The sequence below is a fragment of the Coenobita brevimanus genome, chromosome 63 (genome assembly GCF_032717465.1).
Source record: "Coenobita brevimanus isolate Jiangsu-jjx chromosome 63, ASM3271746v2, whole genome shotgun sequence".
NCBI classification, from domain to species: Eukaryota; Metazoa; Arthropoda; class Malacostraca; order Decapoda; family Coenobitidae; genus Coenobita; species Coenobita brevimanus.
Window position 1 is genome coordinate 16,964,716 of NC_137016.1, and position 25,504 is coordinate 16,990,219.

A 25,504-nucleotide genomic window follows, 5' to 3' on the forward strand; every position below is an offset into this window, starting at 1 on the left:
ATACAGTAATGAAAGAAGGCAATGTATTATAAAGGTTAAATAAACAAGAAGTATGTGCAAGAGGTATGTGACAGAGCTTGAAAAGGAAAGGGAAAAGGGAGAGAAGTAATGAGGCACATGAGTAACAGGGCTTGACATGGGAGGAAAGTGGAGAGGAAAAGTGTAATGAGGCCAGTGGGAGAAAGAGACTGAAATGAAAGTGAAGTGAAAAGGAAGAGAAACAGGAGGTAAATACATGAAGAAACTACAAAAAAAAAAAGTAATGAAGCCAAAGTGTGACAGCCCTTGAAATGAGAGGGAAGTGCAAAAAATAAATAAATAAATAAATAAAGCAGTAATGACACAAATGTGTAACAGAGCCTGAAACGAGGTGGATGTGAAAAGGACAAGGAGTAACGATGACAATGAGATGGAGGGGGAACAGAAGACAAAGTATATGAATATTGGTGGTGCTTTGGCAATGATCCACCAACGACACCATTTACTGTACATAATTACGACACCATAACCATTCCAACCAGAACACGTCTGCTTTAGTATTTTTCTGATAACACTCGACGATTTTTACCTTCGGAAAACCTTTCGTAGTGGAAGGATTTAATGGTAACTAATTAATTTTGGCGGGGTTTTTACTGGGTGGACCATATGATGCGTTCCTCTTTATGTGTGTTGTAGTGACGGTTCGGTTGGCTGATGTGAAAATGACAGACATTTTGATTGCGATTCATACACCAGCTAAGAGGCAAAATGGGTGACCATTCCTAAATAACCCAGGCCATCATGCGAACATATCAGAGTGTTTATCTACAGTGAGGGGAAGTGTCTCAAGAAGTTTCTCGGCGGCAGGTATTATTAACTTGGTATGTGTGGTCGTACACCATCTCCACTCTCTGTCGCCTTACCCTTTGCTTTCCGCTCCCCTTCTCCCATCCTTTCTCCTTCCGTGCCCTCTCCCATCTATCCAGTTTCTTCTTCCTTACCTCCGGTGTCCTCTCTCTCACCTTCTCTTCACCCATCTCTCCTCCTACGTACTGCCCCCCCCTCCCCCCTTCCACGCACACGCAACAGCACACCTTCATACTCCTCTATCGCTGGGATACAAAGGATTAAAATCCTCACTATTTTTTACCCAAGAATACAGCAGTAGCACAATACTATGGTGTAGAAATCAGCGACACACTCGAGAAAACTAAACACCAATGAACGTGTAGATTGTTGATTAAATGAACTGTAACTAACTATCGTCCAATTGCTTTAACATCCTTTATCTCAAAAGTTTTCGAATCAGTTCTTAATAGAAAATATTTTAAAGCATCTTTCCTATCACAACCTTCTTTCTGATCGCCAGTATGGGTTCCGTCAGGGACGCTCCTCTGGCGATCGTCTCACCTACCTTTCAGACTCTTGGTCATCCTCCTTTCGGAACTTTGGCGAAAGCTTTGCCATTGCACTTGACATCTCTAAGGCTTTCGATCGAGTCTGGCATAAATCTTTAATTTCCAAACTGCCATCTTACGGTTTCTATCCTTCTATCTGTGCCTTCATCTCTAGCTTCCTTATTGGTCGTTGTATAGCCGCTGTTGTAGACGGCCATCGTTCTTTCCTAGATCTATCAACAGTGGTGTTCCTCAGGTCTCTGTCCTATCACCAACTCTCTTCCTTTTATTCATCAATGACCTTCTAAGCTGTACATCTAACCCTATCCACGCATACGCTGATGACTCCACCCTTCATCTTTCCATTAGGTTCCCGCAACGTTCTTCTCAGCAGCTACTTCAACAAACAAGGGATGAGGCTATGGCACACCTAATGTCTGACTTGGCTCGTATCTCTGACTAGGGTGAAAATAAATCTTGTTGTTTTTAATGCATCAAAGACTCAGTTTTTGCACCTATCAACCCGATAAAATCTTCCACAGGTATATCCACTAATATTTAATCATACTCAACTTACTCCTGCATCATCCTTGAACATGCTTGGGGTTTCATTTACTCGGGACTTATCTTGGAAAGATCATACTACATCTCTTGTAAAATCTGCTTCCAAGAGATTAGGTGTGCTAAGCCGACTCCGTTCCTTCTTTACCCCTTCACAGTTGTTGACTCTATACAGGGGTTTTACCCGCCCCTATGTGGAGTACAACTCTCATGTGTGGGGAGACTCTCCTCATACAGCTCTTCTCAATTGGGTGGAGTCAAAGGCTTTTCGTCTCATTAACTCTCCTCCTCTTACTGACTCCCTTCAGCCTGTCTCTTCGTCACACTGTTGCATCTTTATCTCTTTTCTTTCGCTACTTCAATGGTCACTGCTCCTCTGAACTGTCTGCATGCATTCCTTCACCTCTACGACGGACGCGTAACACCCGTCTAGCAGCAAACTCTCATCCCTTTTCTGTCCAACTCTCTAATGCAAAAGTTAATCGTTACTCCCAGTCTTTCATTTATACAGCAGGTCAGCTCTGGAACTGTCTCCCTCTGTCTGTGTTTCCTGCTTCCTAAGATATCCAGTCTTTCAAAAGCAATGTGTCCAGGCATCTCGAAATGATTGGACCTTGAATTTGGCTCACTCTTGTATTTTGTTTTTCTCTTGGAAGGAACAATAATTGCGGGCTCACGACCTTTGATTCCTTCTTCGCATAAATAAATATATATATATATATATATATATATATATATATATATTTGGTAAACAATTTAATCGAGCATAATTTTAACCCCTTTGAAGCAGATCCTGTATTATTTATTCTTCCTGCCTCCAAACAATTTTATGCAACTGGAGAACTTTTGTAGTGACGAGAGTCTTTAAATGCTGTATCTAGCCCCATGGTAACAAAAACAAGTCATCGATTGAAACGGCTAATATTCAGCACAACAGTAGTGACAGTTTTTGTTCATGTTTAAACAGAAGTATATTGTTCCTGTACTCTTCCCACCTTGGCTTTCGTACCGTCATTTACAACTACTGGCTCCATCAACACAGCATTCATAAAAGTATGTAAAGATGGATTCTTATTTTTATTTATTTATTTTTTTGAGTGAACGTTTAAGTTTGTGCTCTTTTATTTATGCCTTCTGGTGGGAATATGGTCAGGAATAATAAAGATAACGATGATGATGGTGATGATGATTATGAAGCTTTTATTCTCTCTTCTCTTGTCTCCCTCCCTCGCCCTCTAATCTGGGAAGTAATAGGTAACAAATGTGAGCCTATGGAAGTGTCTGCACCATCTGACCCCTTCCCTTACCACCCAACATTCATCACTCTCATCTCCTCACTCACCATCTCTCATCTGCATCCCTTCTGCTCCCTCAATAAGTCCTTACTACAACCTCTCACTACACCCCAACCCTTCATTACTTCCCTTCTACCATCTCTTGTGTATTCCCCTCTTCCCCCTCACTGCAATAGACTTTTTTGAGCAGCCAACACTGTCGTCTTTTCATCTCCAATGCTAAGCTTTAACAAGAGAATATTGTGCCATTTACTGTGTTATGGAATGGATGTAGAGGCCATGTAATATCTTATCACCGAGTTGCAACAAGAGATCGGCGCTAAAGTACAGTATTGTGCTGGTCAGGAGGAAGTGCTATGGAAACGATGTACACGAAAACTGCAATATTGTCTTATTCTGCTATGGTGTATGAGAAATAAACAACACGACGATGAAAATCACCGCCAGATTAAGGTCGTTAAACTCCACCACCTCAAACCACTTACCATAAACGAGCCCATATCCACTCTACCCATCCATAACCCACCTGCTTTCCAGCCATCGTTAGCCCTCAATTCATCCATCTCCCAACAAAAATTATCCAATATCCAAATTCAACTTAATGTCAACCATATTCAACTTATTCATCCATCCGCCCACCACCAACGCACTCTCTCATCACCACCACCAACACCACATCTACAACCTCACCCATCCACTCACCCATGCACTCACCCACCATCAACCAGTTCATTCATCACCACCACCACAAACTTACCCATCCTCTCACCCACCACCAACCCACTCAATCATCACCGCCATCACAAACTAACCCATCCACTCACCCACTCACTCGCCTCTTTCCCATCATTTCCCCCAGTCAGTCTACCAAGACCATGAAAAACGATGCTTTATGGAACAGAACAAAAGCTAGTGGCAAAGGGAGGTGATAAGAGGTAAGAGTAATGGGGGGAATCACAGTGAATGAATATATATGCAATTGCTGCATTCAGATGGTATGTGTTGCTCTCTCTGGTGGTTGGGGATGGTGGGAGGAAGTGGGGGAGGTAATGGAGAGGGAGGGGCATGTGAGGGAGGAGAGAGAGAGAGGAGGGGTGAGGGAGGAAAGGAGAGGAAGGGAGAAAACAAAAATGGAAAACAGGGTAGCAACTGGTGGGAATTAAAGGAGGGAGGGGAAACAAGAGGTGAAGGAAAACAGGATAGGATATGAGGGGGAGAGGATGAAAGAAAGGTGAAGTGAGAAAGGAAGGAGAAAAGTGAGGGGGAGAGACACAGTGATGGAGGAGAGTAGAGAAAAGGAAAACAGAGAGAATAGTGAGAGAGAAAAGGACAGGAAGTAAAGGAGGAGAAGGAAAAATGTGAGGAACGAAAGGAAAGATCAAGAGGACAAGAGAGAAGAGTGAAAAACAAAAGAAAGAACATAAAGGAGAAAGGGAAATTTAGGGGGGCAGGAGAGACAGAGGAAATAAAATGAAACCAGCAAAAAATAAAAATAAAAAAAGAGGAGGGTTTAGAGGAGGGGGGGGGGAGTGAAGAGAAAAGGAAAGGAAAGGGAGAAAAGTGTGGTCGGAAATGGAGATTTAGATGGAAACTAAAGAAAATTGCTGGTTAATTGAAAAGAATGAGAGGAGAGGATTAGTTAAATGAGGGAAAGAAGAAGAAAGATACGCGCAGTTGAATGTGATGAGAGAGAGAGAGAGAGAGAGAGAGAGAGAGAGAGAGAGAGAGAGAATAACACAACAGAGTAACAAAGAAAAAAAATCAGACACGCACGAGCTAAACACAGTACACACATAAACCAGATGTAAGAACAGAGAAAGTATACCGACATAAAAGACCTGGGTAAAGAGACCAAATTATAGTGTGTGTGTGTGTGTGTGTGTGTGTGTGTGTTTGTTTTCAGTCACTTGGTCACAAGACTCAGATTAATAAGTTCTTTGTTCTAATACAAGCCTAACTGAGCGACAAACAGTAAGCCTTGCAATGACCATATTATTAGCATTTGTAGCTGGTTTATGGCAACACACTACAACATAACAATGTAAATCAGTCACAAAGAATTTGCCCATCGGCGGCTGATGTTGCTGCTCCTACTGTTGCTACTGACGATGATAATTATAATAATGATCATAATAATAACAAAAACAACAACAACAACAATAATAATAATAATGATAATAATAATAATAATAATAATATTATTATTATTATTATTATTATTATTATTATTATTATTATTATTATTATTATTATTGTTATTATTATTATTATTATTATTAATGATAATAATAATAGCCGTGGCTCAGGGGGGTAGAGCGCTCCGCTCTGACGGAAGGGTCGGAGGATCGAATCCACCCAAGGGTAATTGGTAGACATCTGGAAGGGCATCCGGCCATAAAATGCTACACGCTCCAGTCCAAAAATCCTCTACCCAGGGGCAACGCCTTAGCCCTTCAGAGATACCAGGCGTAAAACCAAATTATTATTATTTTTAATAATAATAATAATAATAACAATAATAATAAACTATCACCATCATCTTCAGCTCGTGAATAGCACAGCCTCTTACAAAACCCTCATGACAAGATTACACAAGGACTGATGTCTTAATACTTTGTTTTTTTCTTTGAATAATATCACCTGCGATAAAAAAAAAAAAAAAAAAAACTCTAGGTTACCAGACAACATCATCCTTTTAAAAACCTTTACATTTTTATTTACTTCTTTATTTATTTATGGTTCACCGACATTCCTTGATCTGAACCAAACAGTGTGACGTTACCCAACTCCGTCTATGGCAGTCAAGGGGTTGGTAAAGAGGATTTTATACGCCAACAAATAACCAGCAATTCCCACCTTAACTCAGTGAAGCCAAGCACGTCAGATTGATTACATTACTGCTGGTGTCAGATGATTACACTGAGGTACAGAGGGCGGTGTGGGTGTGTAGAGGTTAATGAAGGCTGGATCGAACCCCTCCAGGTCAGGAAATATCTTAAATGAATAAAATCATCTGGAGCTAGAAAGAGTAAAGTGTAACAGGCATCATCGTAGTGAAGGGGTTAAAGAGCTGGTGCGGAAAGCGAGAAAAAAATTGAGGGATGGAGAAAAGGAAAGGAACAGATAAGATACGGAATGGTCAGGAAAATGGAAGAAGCGTAAGAAATAATGGAAGGAGAGAGAGAGAGAGAGAGAGAGAGAGAGAGAGAGAGAGAGAGAGAGAGAATGAAATAAAATCAATCGCATAAGGGAAGGCAGATAAAAGGGAGGAAGGACGGAAGTGGGAAGAAGAGAAAAGTAATGAAGAGAACTGGGAAGGAAGGGAGATAAGGACAAATTAAATGGGGAAGCCTCGAGGGCTTTAAAAAGGAAACTATGAAGAAAAGAAGTGATTGGAAAAATGCTAGAAGAGACAGGTATAAGAAAGAACAATTTATAGGTAAGAAAAAGAATCGATGTAAAGCATAAAAAAGAGTAAATATTGACCTAACTGGTTGACAAATATGAGTATCCTTCTCCCTCCCTTACGAGACTGAAGAGATTGCTTCATATTAGTTCTGAGCTTAATTATACTCTTCAGTGTGGTGCCTATTTTATCTATTTATTCATAGATTTTCTACAAGATAATTAGACTTATTTTAGGAGCTTCTTAATAGAGAATTTAGTAAAGTTTATATATATATATATATATATATATATATATATATATATATGTATGATGATTTAGTTTGAAAACTCTATCCTATTGTAAAAAAAATTGTCAGAAGATAGCAAGAATAGCATTAAACATACGTCCTTGAATTGAAGGTGTTAATTTTATCATTAAGCATTCAAATCTAATGAATTTGTGGCGATGACGATAATAAGATATGGTAAATGGGTTGAAATAAACTGTTCTAACCTCCTCATTTCTAGCAGCCTCCCCTAATGCGAGAAACAACGTCTGGCGGTGGCGATAAGAGAGATAACATGGCTCATCCTGCTGTTTGGGTTAAAGGACACCGTTTACAACCTTTTCGCTACGAGTGGTTCCCTGTTAATGAATGTTGCTAAATGGCGGCAAGAATGTGATATAAAACGAATCATGCATCGGCCTATGATAATGGAGATTGTTTTTAACCTTCCCGCTTGTAGAGTCTCCCATAACACGAATAAAACTGCCTGGCAATGGCATAAGATCCAAGATACGTCATCATACTGAAGGTTGTTACTTTTTACCTCTTCTGGAATACTGACATGTACTGCAGTAAATGAAATAAATGATATGAATAAAAAAAATAAATTAATAGAAGTAAAAATAATGAAGAGAAGACCATCATGACTCGTACCTTCCATGAAATTGGACCTGCGCAGTATTTCTCGTTGTGTTACAGTGTGTTTGGTAATGCTATGTAACTGGTGGTTCAGGCATGTGTCACATTATATCCTCTGATGACTAACAGTGCCATATAAAACACGGCTACTTAAAGAGAAACTGCACTCCTGAGCCATATTTCCTTCCTCCCTGTGTTTATCTGCAAGAAATTCGTAACCAGGGTGTCATACTAAACAAGACCCAGAGCCCTATGGTAAGATGGTACTTGCAAGCCTTGCCACTCTACACAAACTAGTGCCGTTATGAACTGTTTCACGTGTAGCAAACCACACTCGCACCTCAACCCCTCAGTTTGATGGCATAATACAAATTTTGTTGTGGCTGCCTCATGGTGAATTTATTTGGCTTACCGGAGTCAGAACGGGAGGCATCAGATACAGTCTTCATTACCTTCTTCACTCACATGCGATAATTGTAGGTGGTGGCGACCATTATCCACCTACATGATGTAGCAATGCCTGTTTCTTCCTTAGGTGATTCTACACTGAGTGACAAGCCTAATGGTTTCCTGTAAACTAGGGAACTTTTAACATCGCTGGGTGGTATCCATACAACCAAATACTGTAGCACCCTTGTTAACTGGTTGAAGTGGCAAATGCAGCGTCAGTCCAGGAATCAAACCTTCACACTGTTCCCCACGCCTCATGATGGTGAGGCGCTGCCTACCTCAAGGAAATATCTGTTCACTGCATGGGACGGCCCTGCAGGGTCTGGTGCTTACCTGCGATTGATGGGTCTGCTCGGCCAGACAGACCTGGGTTTTTCTGCTCCTTCTACCACTACTACTATTGGTGCTACTTACAGACAACTTTCTTAAGTTGTATAAAATCATGTGAAGGTACCCTGATTAAAATGAATAACACACCCGAACAGTAAAAGAGTAGCCTAAACACTGAACGACAGCGTTGCGTTGGGTGTGAAATTCTGGCCACGCCTTCCCTCCACTGATTATGAAGGGTACAGGACGAGCACAAAGTATTGGCGCAGGTACAGGACAATATTTCAAACCTCTTCGTTAAATACCTGAAAATGTTATGGAGCACGTTAATGTTGATGTATCTTGTGCTGAGTGTACTGTTTACCACAGCCCTATCTGACCAAGCGCAGCGGCCTGTTTTGATGCTGACTTTGGCTGCCTTCTCTTTTCACTTATTCTTCACCCTACGTTCAACACTTCCTGAATTTTTTACCCAAGTCCTCCTTGATCTATTGGAACCCAGTCTGACCCAGCACAGTGGTCTGCTTTGATGGTGACCTTGGCTGCCTCCCCTCTTGACCTACCCTCACCCCACCTTTACCACTTCCCATACTTTTTTTTTTTTTCTTTTTCGGGTTCGTTCTCGATTTATTGAATCTAGCATGGTCTCGTCTCACCAATGGAGAAGCCGGTGGTGTATTGGTTAAAACTTTCAGCTCGCAACAGGATGAGCCAGAGTTCGAGTGTCAAGCCGGTCAAACTGATGGACGCATTTGCTTCCCCCTTGTACATGTTCACCCAGTTATATAGCTTAGGACCTGGATGTGTTCTGGGGGAAGATTAAAACACAGCAACAAATGACTGTCTGCCTTACTAACCCTGGTGTAATCCACTGCCATAATATCTGTGCCATCTTCTTCGCCTCACACCAGTTACTTCCCCTCGTCACCCCGTTTGACCAAAGTTTCCCTCATTTCTCACACTCACCTCCAATCTTTTTCCTTCATTTTTCATACCCCATCTCGCTTCTGACACTCGCATCAGGATTTTTAATTCTCTGTCTTCCTTGATTAGTATCACATTCTATCAAATTTTTCTTCTGTTCTTTCTTCTGGTTCTCAGGACCTTACCTCATGCCACCTTGAAGAGCGGAGAAGGAAATTTGGATGATGATGATGATGACGATGTCTGCCATTTCATTTCCTACACACGATTTCTTTTTTCCCTTTTTTTTTTTCATTCTTCTTGTCGCTTTCCAGTTATACGTCAAGTCTGCTTACTTTTTCATCCATGGTTCACTTTTCACTAATCACCACAACAGATTTTATCTTAATTCCCACTCTGTTCGTTTTCATGTTTATTTTTATTTTTTTTATTCTTCCAGGTCATTTCCCACACTCGCGTAAAATAAGTCCGGCAGTAAGTCAGTCGATCATTTTTTTTTTTTTTTTTTCAATGCAAGGAAGAGGGAACCAGAGGCTAGAAGCCTTTAAGATTGTTCATCAAAATTGTTCCTCAGTCAGTCTGTGTGTGTGTGTGTGTGTGTGTGTGTGTGTGTGTGTGTGTGTGTGTGTGTGTGTGTGTGTGTGTGTGTGTGTGTGTGTGTGTGTGTACTTTTTGTGGACGGTATACGAATACTACAGGTGTCAGCACTATTATCTGATGATAAGGCAGTGTTGGTCAGGGAAGGACTAGAGAAGGTAGTAACTAGGACCTTGTGAGCCACGGTGTAGGAGTGTGTATAGTGAATCTAGTCGATCCCAATGACGGCCACAGGTCATCTTAAGTGAAATAAAACCGTCTGGTGTTATGTGGAAAAAAACACAAAACTTAATTTTCAGTCAGTGCTTTGAGTTTAATAATTTCTGCTACGGTGGGCTTCTCTGACCTGAAGAGAATCATCTCATGTCAGCAGAAAGAAAAGTAAACTCATCTCTGAGAAGGGTGTATACAAAATATAAAATACTGTAATGGATTACACTGTAAATGTAGTTGAAATGCTAAGATGGATGAGGAGACAGAGAGGCGTGTCATCTCACCTCACTATCTTTCACTTCCACATCCTCCTCTTCACCCACCATGCTCAGTACCACATTTTTCTACTACACAGTAATATCTCTTGCTCCCTTCTCCCCTTTCCCACTCTGTCCTCCTCTCACACCTCTTCATTCTCTCTCACTTTTACATACTATCATCTTCCTCACCCTCACTCACTTACTCAATTTCACTTTTTTTTCTCTTTATTATCTCTTTCTCTCCAACTTACTCTACCCTCCATTCATATTCATTCATTCTCCCTCACTTTCACTCATCATCGTATCCTACCTCACCCTCTCTTCTTTCCTCACTCACTCGCTCTCACGGTTTCCTCTCCAAATCTCCAAATCTTTCCATTCTTCTCATTTCATTTCACTTTTCCATACTTGCATTCAATCTAGTTTTCACACACCTCCCCCACTATCACCATTTCTTTTCACTGTCCCTCACTCTCTTTCTACCGTTCCTTATCTATTACACCCTCTCTTAGCCTTCCCCTGTCACCCTCCTTTACCCACACACTCACTCACTCACTCACTCATTCACCCACCTTTTCATCTCACTCCCTCTCCTGATGCCAGGTAAACTTTGTTCACTTTCCCTCACCGCCAATTAACCTGGTGGCCAGCTCATTCACCTGGGCTAGGTGTACAAAGTTAGTGAAGGCGTGGATAGGTGATGAACCCCTGAGTGAATGAGGGAGGGAGTAATGAAAGGCAATATGGCTGACTAAATCTGTGTCTCTGACTGGGAGGACTGACATTATTTCCAGGAGGGGGATGAGCTTCTGTCGGGGGTGTCATGGCTTTTTAATATCTTCACTGCGATAATGTCTTTACTTGTTTTATTCTCGCTAGTTCAGGATGAATTTATTCAGCTTATGAGAGTGACTGGGAGAACTGGCAACCTTTTGGGGTTGGTAATGGTGTTTTCATGTCTTAAGCGTTGTATGATATGTCACTGTTGATACTTGAAGACGCTTTTATCCAGCTCAAGAGTGACTTCTCGAAGTGTATGGCTTGGATGCAGACTTCATAAATCCCTACACTGCTTGAAGTCACCCCAAGGTTAAATTGAAACGTCTACAAACATATAGAAAAAGATAGAACTGAAAGGGTTAAACTTTTTACTGGAATTTCTGCCTTAGGTAATTTTTCTCAGCAACTACGGCAAACCCCATCCACCAGCAATCTTCACAACACGTGGGTCATACAGTACTTGTGTCTGTCTTTCATTAATAAAATCATAATTTACTGCAGGTGTTAAGTGTTTTTTTTTTCTCTGTTCTTTTTTTTCATTCACTGAAAACTGATTAACAAGACAGTTCTCTTTAGTGGGTTATGCTGGCATCATCAATATTTAAAACAAGAAGGAACATTAATGAGTGCAACACCCGTCCCCATCAACGGGTCCAAGGTGAGAATTTTTGACTTTGCCCTGTGACCTTGATTATCGACAGAGTTCTCTAAAAAATCGCATCACTTAATTCTTGCCTAACCTTTAACCCTTTCAATTGACTTTGCCCAGTGACCTTGACCTCTGACCTACCCTGTGACCTTGATATTTGATTGTTCTCAAAGTCAATGTTTGTTATACTTGTTTTAACGATAACCTTTACACAACTCTTTATCTACATCGAATGGAGTGTATAAATTGCCTTTGTCACCTGACATTGACCTTTGACCCATTGTGCTCAAAAACAAGTCAATCTCTTCGGTGATCAACCCATCCTATTATTTGATCCTAATCAGACCAGAATTGCCTGAGTTATTCTGTTAACAACACACTCACGCGGGTCAAACTTTAACCTTGATCTTTGATTGTCCTTACCGCCTTCGTTCCTGCCTGACCCTTAACACTTCCACCACATGTGGTTCAAATCAGATCAAAACTCTCTGATTTAACCTTACCCTTGACTTACACCTTTGACTGGTTGTTGTCAAATTCAACTCCTCTCTTTCTTGTCCTATTCTAAACTCTTCCACAAAGTTTAGTCTAAAACGGAGAAAACTTCCTAAGCTGATTTGGTCCTTTCACCTTAACCTTTGGCCCATTGTTCTTTAAAAAAAAAAATGCACTTAATTCCTGGGTGATTCTCAATTCCTCCACCAATCTTGGTAAAACTTGAACTAAAACTGTTCCAGTAATTTTGCTAACAAACACTTACACATGTCGAACAGTGACCTTGCCCTGTGACCTTGTCGTGACATTGTTCTCGAAACTGAATCACCATATTCTTGCTTTATCCCCAACCCTTCCTCAGAGTTTGGTCAGAACTACATGAAAACTGCTTAAGCTGATTTTGCTGTCACCTTTTGGCCTAGACCAGTGACATTGGCCATTGACATTGTTCTAAAAACAACAGTAGGTTTATTCACTGACTAAACCTCAGTCCTTCCAAGTTTGGTTAAAATCAGATGAAAACTATTTTGAGTTATGTTACCACACACACACACACACACACACACACACTCACGTTGCTTAAAACGTAACACCCGTTCTCACTCCACGAAAGCAGGAGTAATAATTATCATAACCAGTTCTACTGTAATTCCGTCGTGTCAACCACAGCTTTGTTCTGTACTACTACCTTCATCAAACAGTGGATAAGTAATTGTCAAGACGTTTTTTTTTTTTTTTCATTAAAATACAGCGACAATGACTGATTACAAAATGGACATAATTCAAATGCAAGGGTCATTACATACTCTTCCTCCTCATCATCATACGCTCTCTCTCTCTCTCTCTCTCTCTCTCTCTCTCTCTCTCTCTCTCTCTCTCTCTCTCTCTCTCTCTATATATATATATATATATATATATATATATATCCATCATCCAATCCTACATTGCACAATGAGGAGCGTAGGAGCCCAGGGCTAGGCAGTTGGTCCCGACATTTAAGATGAGAGTGACCAGCCTCACTCATCCCTGAGTGATATTACATGAGCAATCAACCCCAACCATCCATTGGATATAAACCTTCACTGGCTAAATCCGATTGGAGCGCAATCATTATCCGCTAAACCACGAGGCACCAAAATTTGGTTATATGGTTACCACCCAGCGTAGTAAATGGTTTCCTGGTGTACAGGAAACCATTTGGCTTGTCACTCAGTGTAGAGTCACCCACAGGCAGAAGGAAGAGGAAAGAATGAAGGAAAGAAAGACAGAAGAGGGAGTGTAAAATATATATATATATATATATATATATATATATATATATATATATATATATATATATATATATATATATATATATATATATATATATATATTATATATATATATAAATATAAATATATGTATATCTATCTATCTATCTATCTATCTATCTATCTATATATATATATATATATATATATATATATATATATATATATATATATATATATATATATACACAGTACACACAACTGGGCCGCTGTACCAAACCTTACGTGGTTAAAATGGATGAACAGCGAAGGCCAACAAACACTGGTACAGTTAACGTAATGTGAGCGATAAACGGAAGGGAAGGGGAAGGCCAATGCACACTGGCTGAATGCACTCAAATTTATACGGTAAAGTCACAAAAGTACCCATGGAAGGAATAAAAGCACACACACACACACACACACACACACACACACGCGCCACAAAAACACAAAACACTTACCCGATGCACAAAACACATCCACCACAAACAAACCCACCCAGTTCACAAAACCACAGAAGGAGAAGCGACATGACAGACTCGGGACGAATCCCAAAACTGGATCTGAAAAAAAAAAAAAAGAAAGAAAAACATTCGACCAAGCCACAGAAATTCTCTAGGGATATTAGCCAAAACAATGCCACGATATTCATGAACCAAACCCGCAACATCGCCGCAAACTCTACAGTCACGGGCTAAAAAATTAAGAGAAAAAAAAAAAGTCACGATATTCGAAAATATAAATTCACATAAATATAATATAAAACAGCTCACAAAACTACACAATGGAAGTCAGCAGAGAGAGAGAGAGAGAGAGAGAGAGAGAGAGAGAGAGAGAGAGAGAGAGAGAGATCAGTAAATTCAGTCAGAAAAGGTCACCGTGGAAACCTAAAGATTTAAATACATACAGGTTACACCCCCAAAATTAGAGATACCCTTTATAGTTAGAAAATACAGAAAATACAGAAAACTCCCATGAATATAGCAAAGTTCCAAGGAAAATACAAGGAACAACCAAGAAATTAAAGAAAACGATATTTAGAAAATCATACCCAAGGATTAAAAGAAAAAAGAACAAACTTATCAACAGTCAGTATTTGGACACGTATGCGTAAACTCTTGCACATTTCGGCCAAAGAAATTGACCGATTACTTCATATTAACAGTGAAATATACAAGAATATTCTTAATAACTTTTTATAATTATCTTAAAGATAATTTCAAAAAATTCGATAAACTTACTATATCATTACATATACCAAAAATGCACAAATTTAGCGCACAGGCGTACCTAAACAACATAATGAGACGTAGAAAATACTGGAATGAAGCAGTAAAACAATAACCTATAAAAGCGGTAACGCTAACACTGTTGACAAATCGGGTCACAATGAACCACTGCCGGTGAAATGCAAAGCTTGTTATTAGTGTTACAAAACGGTATTTGTAAGCTATTGCTGCAGCTCAGACATCAGACTGCCAGATGAATTAATGCTGTCCAAACATGAAATTGCAAATTAAATCTCTATTGCTTGAGAGATAAGCTTTTACCAATAAACCATAGCATGTACAGTAGATTTGTCAGTTCACAGTATCACGTGTTAACACTAAACTAAATAAATAAAAGCCCATCTTCCACAACTGGTATCTAGATATTAACTCTGAGTGATGACTACGTTATGTATTTTGTTTTTACTAATGCAGTACATTACACTGATAACTTTTTTTTTTTTTTTTTTCATTTTACTCCGTCTACCACCCGAATATACTTCACTGTTCAAGTTACGAAAGACCTGTATGGGAAAATATGCTCATGAAGGATATATTTAACATCCCCAGTTCGGAACATCTCCCCTAAACTATGTCTATTGCCAGACGCCTTAATCCCGTAAGGGGTGGCCACAACATAATCGCCTTCACGTCGTCCTGTTCTTTGCCATTTGGCTGCCTTCCTTCCAACTCTCACTCCCTTTTTCGCATCTCTCTCCACTCCATCCCACCAATTCACCCTTGGTTTCTTCCTTCCTCTCTCCCCCTCCATCACACTCACATACACTCTCCTATTCAGTTTCTCATTCCCCATCCTCTTCACATGGCCAAACCATCTCAGAGTATTTCTCTTAACACTTTCAACCACATCCTCATCAACACCACAACTTTCCTTTACTTCCTCATTTGCGTGTCTGTCTCTCCAAGTAACGCCACATGCTCAGGTCAAATAACAACACTAAAATCGTACAATGTGGCATGGATTAACAAAAATAAATGGGAGCTGTAAACTGAGATGGGTTTGTTCGCCCTTGTTCCTGTTCACCCTGCAGTACAACTGGGGATTACTGGGGATTGTAGTGTTGGCGAAACTGAGACTTATTAAAAACTAATTTTCTGCCTAAATGATCCTCCTATAGCAGTCATTAACCTTGAGTCCTAGTTATTTTATTATTATGTACTCATTTTTATCTATATTTATTTACTGATCAGGGTTATACACATTTAGATATGGGGGTACCACAGTAACTGAATGGAATCATGTGGCGGAAATCAGAATAAAAATAAAAGATACATACAGGTGTAAATGTGGGTTATCGTATACTGTACTTACAAACCTGGTTGCAGTTTTTTTCACCCAGGGACACCGTTTTCACAATCCACGCCTCTGCATCGTTTTTTCGCACGTGAACCTCGCAAATTTCAGAATGCAAGTTCTCGAATATTTTATTCTAGGCCAGACACTCATATCCACTCAGTTCCGCACCACCTGGCCATCCCACCGCAATATGGAATTTGTGTGACTATGGGGCGTAATCTCGTTGACTGAGAAAGCTCCCACCATGTCTTTCCCTCAATCTGTTTGTTTATGTGGACGGTTAATCCCTTCAGTATTGTGACGACTTTTATTCTTGCTACCACCACACAGATACATTAAGCTAGTCAAGACCTCTCGTATGGTGGAATTAATGAAGGGGATTTCTAACCCTTTAAAACTATATCAACTTGTCAAGTGGTAGCAAAACACACACTAAAATGATACAGCTAACTGATTTGAAGGGATTAATAGCCTACTCTCTTGTAAAGTACTTACATAATCTGATATCGATATTAATAAAAGATTAATAACACATGTGTTTACTTAGTTGTAGTATGAATGCTAAAATAAAGAAAATAAAAATCCTCCTTCAGTCACGAGAATCCTGTCCGTGTGACAGCCTGGGACAAGAGGCTGGGACGTGAAGCCTTGATCGAATCACCAGCGAACCATCAATTCACAAAGTTTCGTAGTCACCTGAACCAACACAAACAAACCCCTGATTACCTTACCCACCACGCCAAATACAGATTAAAAGGATGCTGAGTGGTAGATGTGCTAAATGGTGGCGACGGAGGTGATAGATGTGGTCAGTGATGTTGGTGATGACTGGTGTGGTGAGTGATGGTGGTGGTGAGTGATGGTGGAGGTGGTGGTGGCGGTGGGGACCACAGATGTAGTGAGTGATGACGATGGTGGTGGTGTCTGATGTGGAGGAGTGATGGTGGCGGTGGGGATGATGGATGTAGTGAGTGATGGTGACGGTGGTGGTGATGGATGTGCTAAGCAGGAGGGAGGTGACGATTAGTGTGGGTGATGGATCGCCACGCCAGTCACGGCACCACCAAACACGGTAACTTGAGTCCAGTGTGGTGGTCTTGGCTCTTTGTATTATTCCCCTCACATCTAGAGGCCCTCCTTTAGTTGAATTAATTTGTCTGGCGGTATCTATACTTGTTTTACCCTAACTTCGATCAGATTGTGTCCTTTTGCCACGAATTAATTTCAGTAGTTAAAAAAACAAAAAAACCCGACATCCTATCATCCTTCAATTAGCACTTCTTCATGACTAGCATCAGTATCTATTCCTAATGTGCTGCCACAACTTAGCATTCAAAATGAAGAGTTGGCAATATTAGCCCAAGTTAAACACGGTATGGAAAAGAAACAGAAAAAGATAATCGGACTGAAAAATTTAATGAAAATGTTCTTTATCTCATCCCCAACGAGAAGCAGTTCTAGAGATTAACAAAATCGTCTGGTTGTGGCGAGAATAAAACAATCAAGACCTCATCGTGATGAGGAAGTTAAACTACTTCACCTGAATTTCATCCTCGTTAACTCTCTCCCATTCTAAACTGAGTACTTCATAAATTTTACCTTGGCGAATTCCAGGAAATTTCTCAGCCTGAAGGAGACATCTAGCATGCAAGGGCTTCCAGTTACAGCATCTCCGATTACCTACAAATTGTATTATAGGTAAACATCTATTGATGTAGAAGCTACAACCACATCATCTTCCTACAGATTAGAAAAAAAAATCATCTACATAATTAATGGCTGCACTAACAAACAGGAAATGCCACACACATCCAAAACAAACAAACACCCACAAACACAAATAAACAAGTAAATTACACACATTCATCTCACCTCCCAAGATCAGTCCGAAAGAGACCAATAACCACCAAGTCACTGCAGTAAACACAAAATGCACAGACATGCAAACACATACACAAATAAACAAACACAAAAACCACCAAACATACACAAGTTAAGGTAATACACAGACTCATCTCACCTCCGTAACCCGACCCTTAAATTAACCAAAAGAACTGCCAAACCACATCAGTAAACACAAAACACACATACACCCAAACATATACACTATAAACAGGCAGACGCACGCCAACAAACACAGGCCCAGTTAAAACAACCAGACTAAATAAATGCTCACAAATATCTCACCTGACTAGACTGATCCTTAATATGTATATGTAAAGGTAAAAACAGTGTAACCGATGGTACTATAAAAAAAAAAAACACACACACACACACTGGAACCTCAGCAAAAACACACTAATTAACCTCTCTCTCTCTCTCTCTCTCTCCCTCTCTCTCTCTCTCTCTCTCCTTTATTGTTTCACCAACAGCCAGAAATTGACATCCGTAACACTAAATCACCCAACACAGGACATGGAATATATCTGGGATATTCCAGGGTGGAATATATGTGGAAGCCAGAGTGTTATATATGTGGTTTAAGGAAACAGTATAGCTCGAATTAACACTGCTATATATGGCTTCACTGGCCATATATAAGTGGAGTCAAGGGTGGAATATGTCTGAAATTAAATGGAGTCAAGGATGGAATATATCTGGAATTAAGTAGAGTCAAGGGTGAAATATATCTGGCATTAAGTGGAATAAGGGTGGAATATATCTGGCATTAAGTGGAATATGGGTGGAATATATCTGGTATTAAGTGGAATAAGGGTGGAATATATGTGGAATTATGTGGAGTCATGGGTGGAATATATCTGGAATTAAGTGGAATCAAGGGTGGAATGCATTTAAATTCCAGGGTGGAATTAATATAAGCTAAAGGGTGGAAAATATGTATGGATTTAAGGGTGAAAAATACATACTGCCCATCTATTTGTGTATTGTTTGACCCCGCCACCTGTGAGGGGTGGACGCTAAGAAGGTAGTAATGAAAACATGGCGAGCTTACCAAATTGCCAGTATCCGACAATTAACATGGAATAGCGGTGAAGTTGCCTTGACTGAGCTCTGCTGCTGAAAAACAAGTGCAAATATAGATCCGTGAGGGTGAATACACACACACACACACACACACACACACACACACACACACACACACACACACACAGTGAATTTCCTAAACCCAAGCGACGCAAAGAATGTACAGTAGTACAATATAAAAGAGAAGGTAAGAAGGATGAGCTGCCTTGGAACCTCTTTAGCTCACGGGACGGAGAAATCTGCAAAACGTATCGTCAAGGAATTACCGTCAGTGACACTCATAAACACACAGGAATGACGAAGAATACGCAAAATAAGTCGCCAAGGGAGAGGCGCTAATGAGACTACATAACAACAGGAAGAGGAGGCGTGAATATGCAAAGTAAAATAATGAGGCAAGCAAACAGCCTTCAAGACCCACGAAAGTAGGCAGAGACATATGGAAAATCCAGAATCACGCAGGATCTGTGTCTTCCAAGTTTCTACAAACCACCCTTCAGTTCGCACAACCTCCACTCTCTGGATTGCCAGGGAACCGATCTATACTCATTTCCTGTCACTTCACCATGGGACTATAGGAGCCTCTGTTTCGATAATATATTCAAAAGGCAGCAGACAGCCTTGCAGTTCACCAACGTCATGTTACAGTGGGACTAAAACATCAGCAGCAAACGTGATATCTCAAACCCAGAGCCCCGGGTGGTCGTGGCGATAAGGTCTGCGCCTACCAGCTCGCCTCAGCTGCCTCCAATGTCTCCTCGGAGAACGACATCCATGATGGTGCAGTATTATGCCCTTTCATGTGTTCTCACATATTCGTATAAATCAAAGCTCCCTCCATGACATTACAGACTCTTTTCCCTCACAAACGCAGCCACACTAACAGTGTCCACATTCACTCCCTTATCTTACAATCCAAAAGCCTTCCACATGTATCCGTGCGTGAAGCACTGGGTGGGGATGCGTCACTTCAGTGGCAAAAGGTGATGTTTCACAGCCTCACGGATCAGATGTCATTAGACTTGTAAAGTACAACCTGAACGTGTGCAGATGAGGTGGCCGCCTATGTCAAGCATTAAGGCGGCTGATAAAGTACCATAATTATATACATTAACTCCTCACGATGATCCCAGTTTCTATTTTGGACATGGGACATTACAGCCCGAGTAACACCTCAGTTATGCTATCAAGACGAGTTACCCTCAATGTGGATAAGCGCTTCAGATCTCTTGCACAGTAAATCACTCTTTTTTCCAGTGCATCTCAACGCCATCCTTGGGCACCTAAGACTGAAAGTCACACCTCCTGGCTCATCTTATCGTCAACCACACTGCAGACGTTCAGGCAATGTGCAAGGTGAAGTTAGTCCTTCTTTTACATCACATCATTCCACATCACCTGTTGAGATATTCCCCTGCGTCATGATGCGGCACTGGAGCCTGGATGCACAAGCACTGCCCAGGACCATCCCATCTCCAAGACGTAGATGATGATCCAGTGAACAGGCACCAGACAAATGCACACACACACACACACACACACACACACACACACACACACACACACACACACACACACACACACACACACACACACACACACACACACACACACACACACACACACACACACACACACACACACACACACACACAGTCACTTGAGCCAACACTAAGTACACCTACACATTGTCATCAAGATATTCCCACTCATCATACAACATACATGCAGCTTTTGCTGCACCGTAAAACAAATATACTGTATATAAAAGTGCATCACTCGCGGGTTAGAGGAAGACCTACTGTGTTATCGTCAGGAATGAAGCTCTGAAAGACTAGGAAAAAGTTCCAGAGAAACCGGGTTATTCTTGAACGTGTGCTGCCTTGGCCGTAAGAGTACTGACCAGTGTGTATAGATAAACCATCTGTGTAACCTCTTCAGTCTTATATCAACTCCAAAATTAGTTTCTCTTCCGCATACGGTTGGTACACTTGAGTACTTTATTCAGGACAACACAAGAAGATTTTGCTCAACTCAGAGAAATATTGGGAGTCAAAGGCTTCATAAACTATCTGGAGCAACCCTCTGTCTGCCGCTGGTACACCTAGAAATGTTTCTTAAGCCAAAGCCAGACGATTCTGTTGGGTCCAGAGGAATCCTAGCAAACGGTAAAATAACAAGTAATATGAAAAGAGTATCGCACTGGAATAAGCTCCTGTGAGCCTTCCATGGTGGCATTCTGGCTGGCATTGGACACTTGGTACTGCTTCTCCCTTATCAATACATTTCCCTTTTACACCCAACTATGTCTTATATTTTCAGTGTATTTTGCTCAGTGTCGACACAGTTTGCATCACTAAAGTATATGAGGGTTATCAAGGTGCAATGTTTAATATAAATCGCTAAGGTACACGCGTTTCGAATTCTCCGGTGCAACAAGAAATACTGCCCCTAATCCCACGGGTAATACGGAGCAAATAAAGTGAATTAATATCCGTGTCTCACCTGCTCACTCGCTGCCTGACGTGCCTACCTGGCCGTAACACAGGTGCCAACAGTGACGTGTCTGGCCGTACGGAATGAATTAGCCTCGTAGGACTGCACGCCCGTTAGGAAATATGCAGGGCCGATGGAAATTGACCCACATAATTATTTATTTCTATTATGTGTGTCTGTCTGTGTGTCTCTGTCTGTCTGTCTGTCTCTCTGTCTCTCTGTCTCTGTCTCTGTCTGTCTCTCTCTCTCTCTCTCTCTCTAAGTCCTATGATCAACCACTACTATTACTTCCATCCATTTCTCTTAACCACTTCAGTATAATGACCTAATCTTCTTTATTATTTCGTACGTCAAGATATTTTATTCACCTTAGGAAAATCTTGAAGTGGTAGAGCTGGATATATATTTCATTACCCCCCCCCCAAAAAAAAAATCCCTCTAAATTTCACTGAATATGAAAACTACATCATCGCACTGAAGAACTTATATATATATATATATATATATATATATATATATATATATATATATATATATATATATATATATATATATATATATATATATATATATATATATATATATGTATTCACAGTGAGGAGGAGGGTGAGAATAGAAGGTAGAGGTGAAATGCAGCGAGGTACGAAATAGAAAAGGGAGTGAGGGTAGGTGTAGCTATAGAAAACGGGAGGGTGAGGGAGTGTTGATGAGGGTGGAGGAAAAGGGGTGGAAGGAGGTGAAAGATGGAGCGAAAGTTAAAGTGGAAGGAAATTTTGAAATATACGGAGGAAAAAAAATGGTGAAGATGGAGGAGAGGAAGAGAAAGGTAAGCTATCTATCTATTTATCTGCGAATCTATCTTAATTATCCATCTATGTATGTATCTATCTATCAAATATCTGTTTGTCTATTTACCTATCTGCCTATCTATCTATGTAACTATATTTATCTGTCTGATATATCGGAACACCAATTCATCTGTCTGTCAGCCAGCCTGCTATTTCGGTTCATCAATTATTACAAGCACCTGTGTTCTTTTTTCATCATCCACTCAGTTACATAAAACAATTCACCCCTTTCAAATCATGGCTCATCAATTATTCAGAATAACAGCAATTCTGAAATCATTTATGCTCCAATTATGCCACAGACATATTGGTAAAAAATATTTATACATTATGCAAATAAAAATGTTAGTAAACAACAACACAACTGAATTATGTAATGGAGGGAGGATAATAAATATTTCAGTAAAGGAAATAATAATAATAATTATAATAATAATAATAATAATAATAATAATAATATAATAACCATCATCATCATCATCATCATCAACAACAACAACAACAAAATCCCATTCCAACCACAAAACGATGTGGTGGGATCCAGAGCCAGTAAAAGGCAGGCATAAAAGTACAAGAACTACCGTATCAACAGAGTGCCCATTGAAACATACAACACGTAAATATCTTCCCACACTTCCCCTGCTACACGTACTGCTGCCTAACCTGCTATCCAGGCCCAGGGTGGGGCGGGTTACTTCCCCAGCGGCAGAAAGAAGTGTTCCTCTTTCAGGACCCACAAAACACGGCTGGAATGCACAACAGAGTAAAAGTTGGCGTTTATGCCGGGCGTATGCAAGCCGCCCGCTAAAGTATTCCTTCATTCCAGGCACTCAGCACGCAAGACTGAAATTCTTGACTCCACCTCATAGGCAAGACCATCCACGTTGATTTTTCATCCCATTTTAGATGTGCTTCACGACTGCCTAAGACCCTTTTCACACGAGGCGTTTTTAAACGCGGCGTCTACCGCCAGGGAAACGCGACGGTAGACACCGCGTTTCCCAGGCAGAAACAGTCAACCATATGAAAGCCTCGAACCGCTGAATAAACGCGCGGTAGGAAGGGAAATCTCGGATCGCGTGTTTGGAGCTGTGGTTGCGAAAAACGCGCAGTAGCGTGTATACAGTCCCGTACTCTACCATTGTCTTTGCTAACGTGCGTTAGGAAACGCGCGTCTGAAAACGCCTCGTGTGAACAGGGCCTAAGGGATGAGGGCGTGTTGTTGTACACCCAGCTAGACAGAGGATGCAATCGATGCCATGTGTATCGCTAACAGCAGTAGACACAAAGTCAGAACAGTACTATGATAACTATAGATTTCTTGGCAAGTGTGGGTGCAACCGGTGAAATAGAGCGACAGAAACACATTACTAGTCTGAGAAGGAAACGAAGAAAAGGATGGAAGGGGATTATACAAAAAAGAGAGAAAGGGGACGCGAAAATAAAGAAGGATCTATTAAAAAAAAATAATGTGTGCAAAAGAAAGGAACTCAAGCGAAATAAAGATTTGGACATGTGGAAATGAGAGGAAAAGCAGAAGTCCGGATAAACTGGGAGAGAGAGAGAGAGAGAGAGAGAGAGAGCAGGGAAAAATATTAATTGGGAAGCCAAACAAGAGGTAAGGGGGAAATAAAGAAAGAAGACCTAGAAAGGGTTGGAAAAAAAAATAGTGAATCGAAAATAATGAAGGAGAGAATAAAGAAGGGAAATAGATGGCAGAATGATAGAGAATCCTGACAAAAGGATAAGTAGGTAGGGAGAGAGAGAGAGAGAGAGAGAGAGAGAGGAGAGGGGGGGGGGAGGAATTGGAGAGCTTGGCAGACTACAGAAGACAAGATGATAAACATACGTACAGGCAGCCCGGACTACCAGCACAGGCACCACAAAAGACTAACACAAACACCACCACCACACAAACCTCTACAACGATACAGGGAATTATTTATGCCCAACACAATCAAATACCCAACAAATAATTACTGCCACTAATTATCAATGACATGGCACATAACTGGTCATTAGCAGTGCTTGATTAATTGAACAACATTGTGTAACTGGGCCATTTAGGTCTCACAGGCATAAGATGGAACGGATATTAATGAATTTGTGTTCCATAAAGATTATAACCTGGAGCAGTAATAATATAATAATAATGATAACAACAATGATAATAATAATAATAATAATAATAATAATAATGATAGTAATAATAATGATAATGATAATGATAATAATAACTAATAATAAATAAATAAACAAATAAAATAAATAAATAGTCATTACAAAGGTGATGAATATGATGACGAGTATGATGATAATGATGATGATATGAGAGCTTTTATTTATTGTAGTAACTAAATTTATATACACAAAATGAAATAACATACCCGAATTCTTTCTCCTACATTGTTAGTTATCACTGCTACTCCTTTCGTTAACCTTTACCAGACTTTCTTGGTTTTCCACCATCATTTTCAATCTACCTTTTCTTTTTACCTCTTCCTTTTTCACTTAACATTGCTCTGTTCATATCTCCTTTCTCTCTCGTACATCATTACTCTGGACTATTTTTTCTTACTTACCCTTTCAATGCTGTTTTGATTACACTCTCTCTTTCATTCCTGTTCGATCGAACATCGTTCCTATGTATGATTTCTTCTACATTCTCATTCAGTCATATTCTTCTCAATCGAGTTTCTACATTTTATCCTCTCTCCTTTTGTCCAGTAACCTCTTTCACTCATTTCCTTAGTTTCTCTCATATTCATCAGACTCTCATTCTCTCTCTCTCTCTCTCTCTCTCTCTCTCTCTCTCTCTCTCTCTCTCTCTCTCTCTCTCTCTCTCCATCACACCTTCGTTCTCCGTTTACTTGAAACATCTTTAGCTCTCCCTTAACAGCAGTCACCCCCTCCCCCCCCCCCTCTCTCTCTCTCTCTCTCTCTCTCTCTCTCTCTCTCTCTCTCATCCAACACACTTCAGGCATCCACAAGACCGAAATTAATGAAACTCTGAACCGCTTTTGATGTCGCTCGCCATTACGACACTTTTCATGA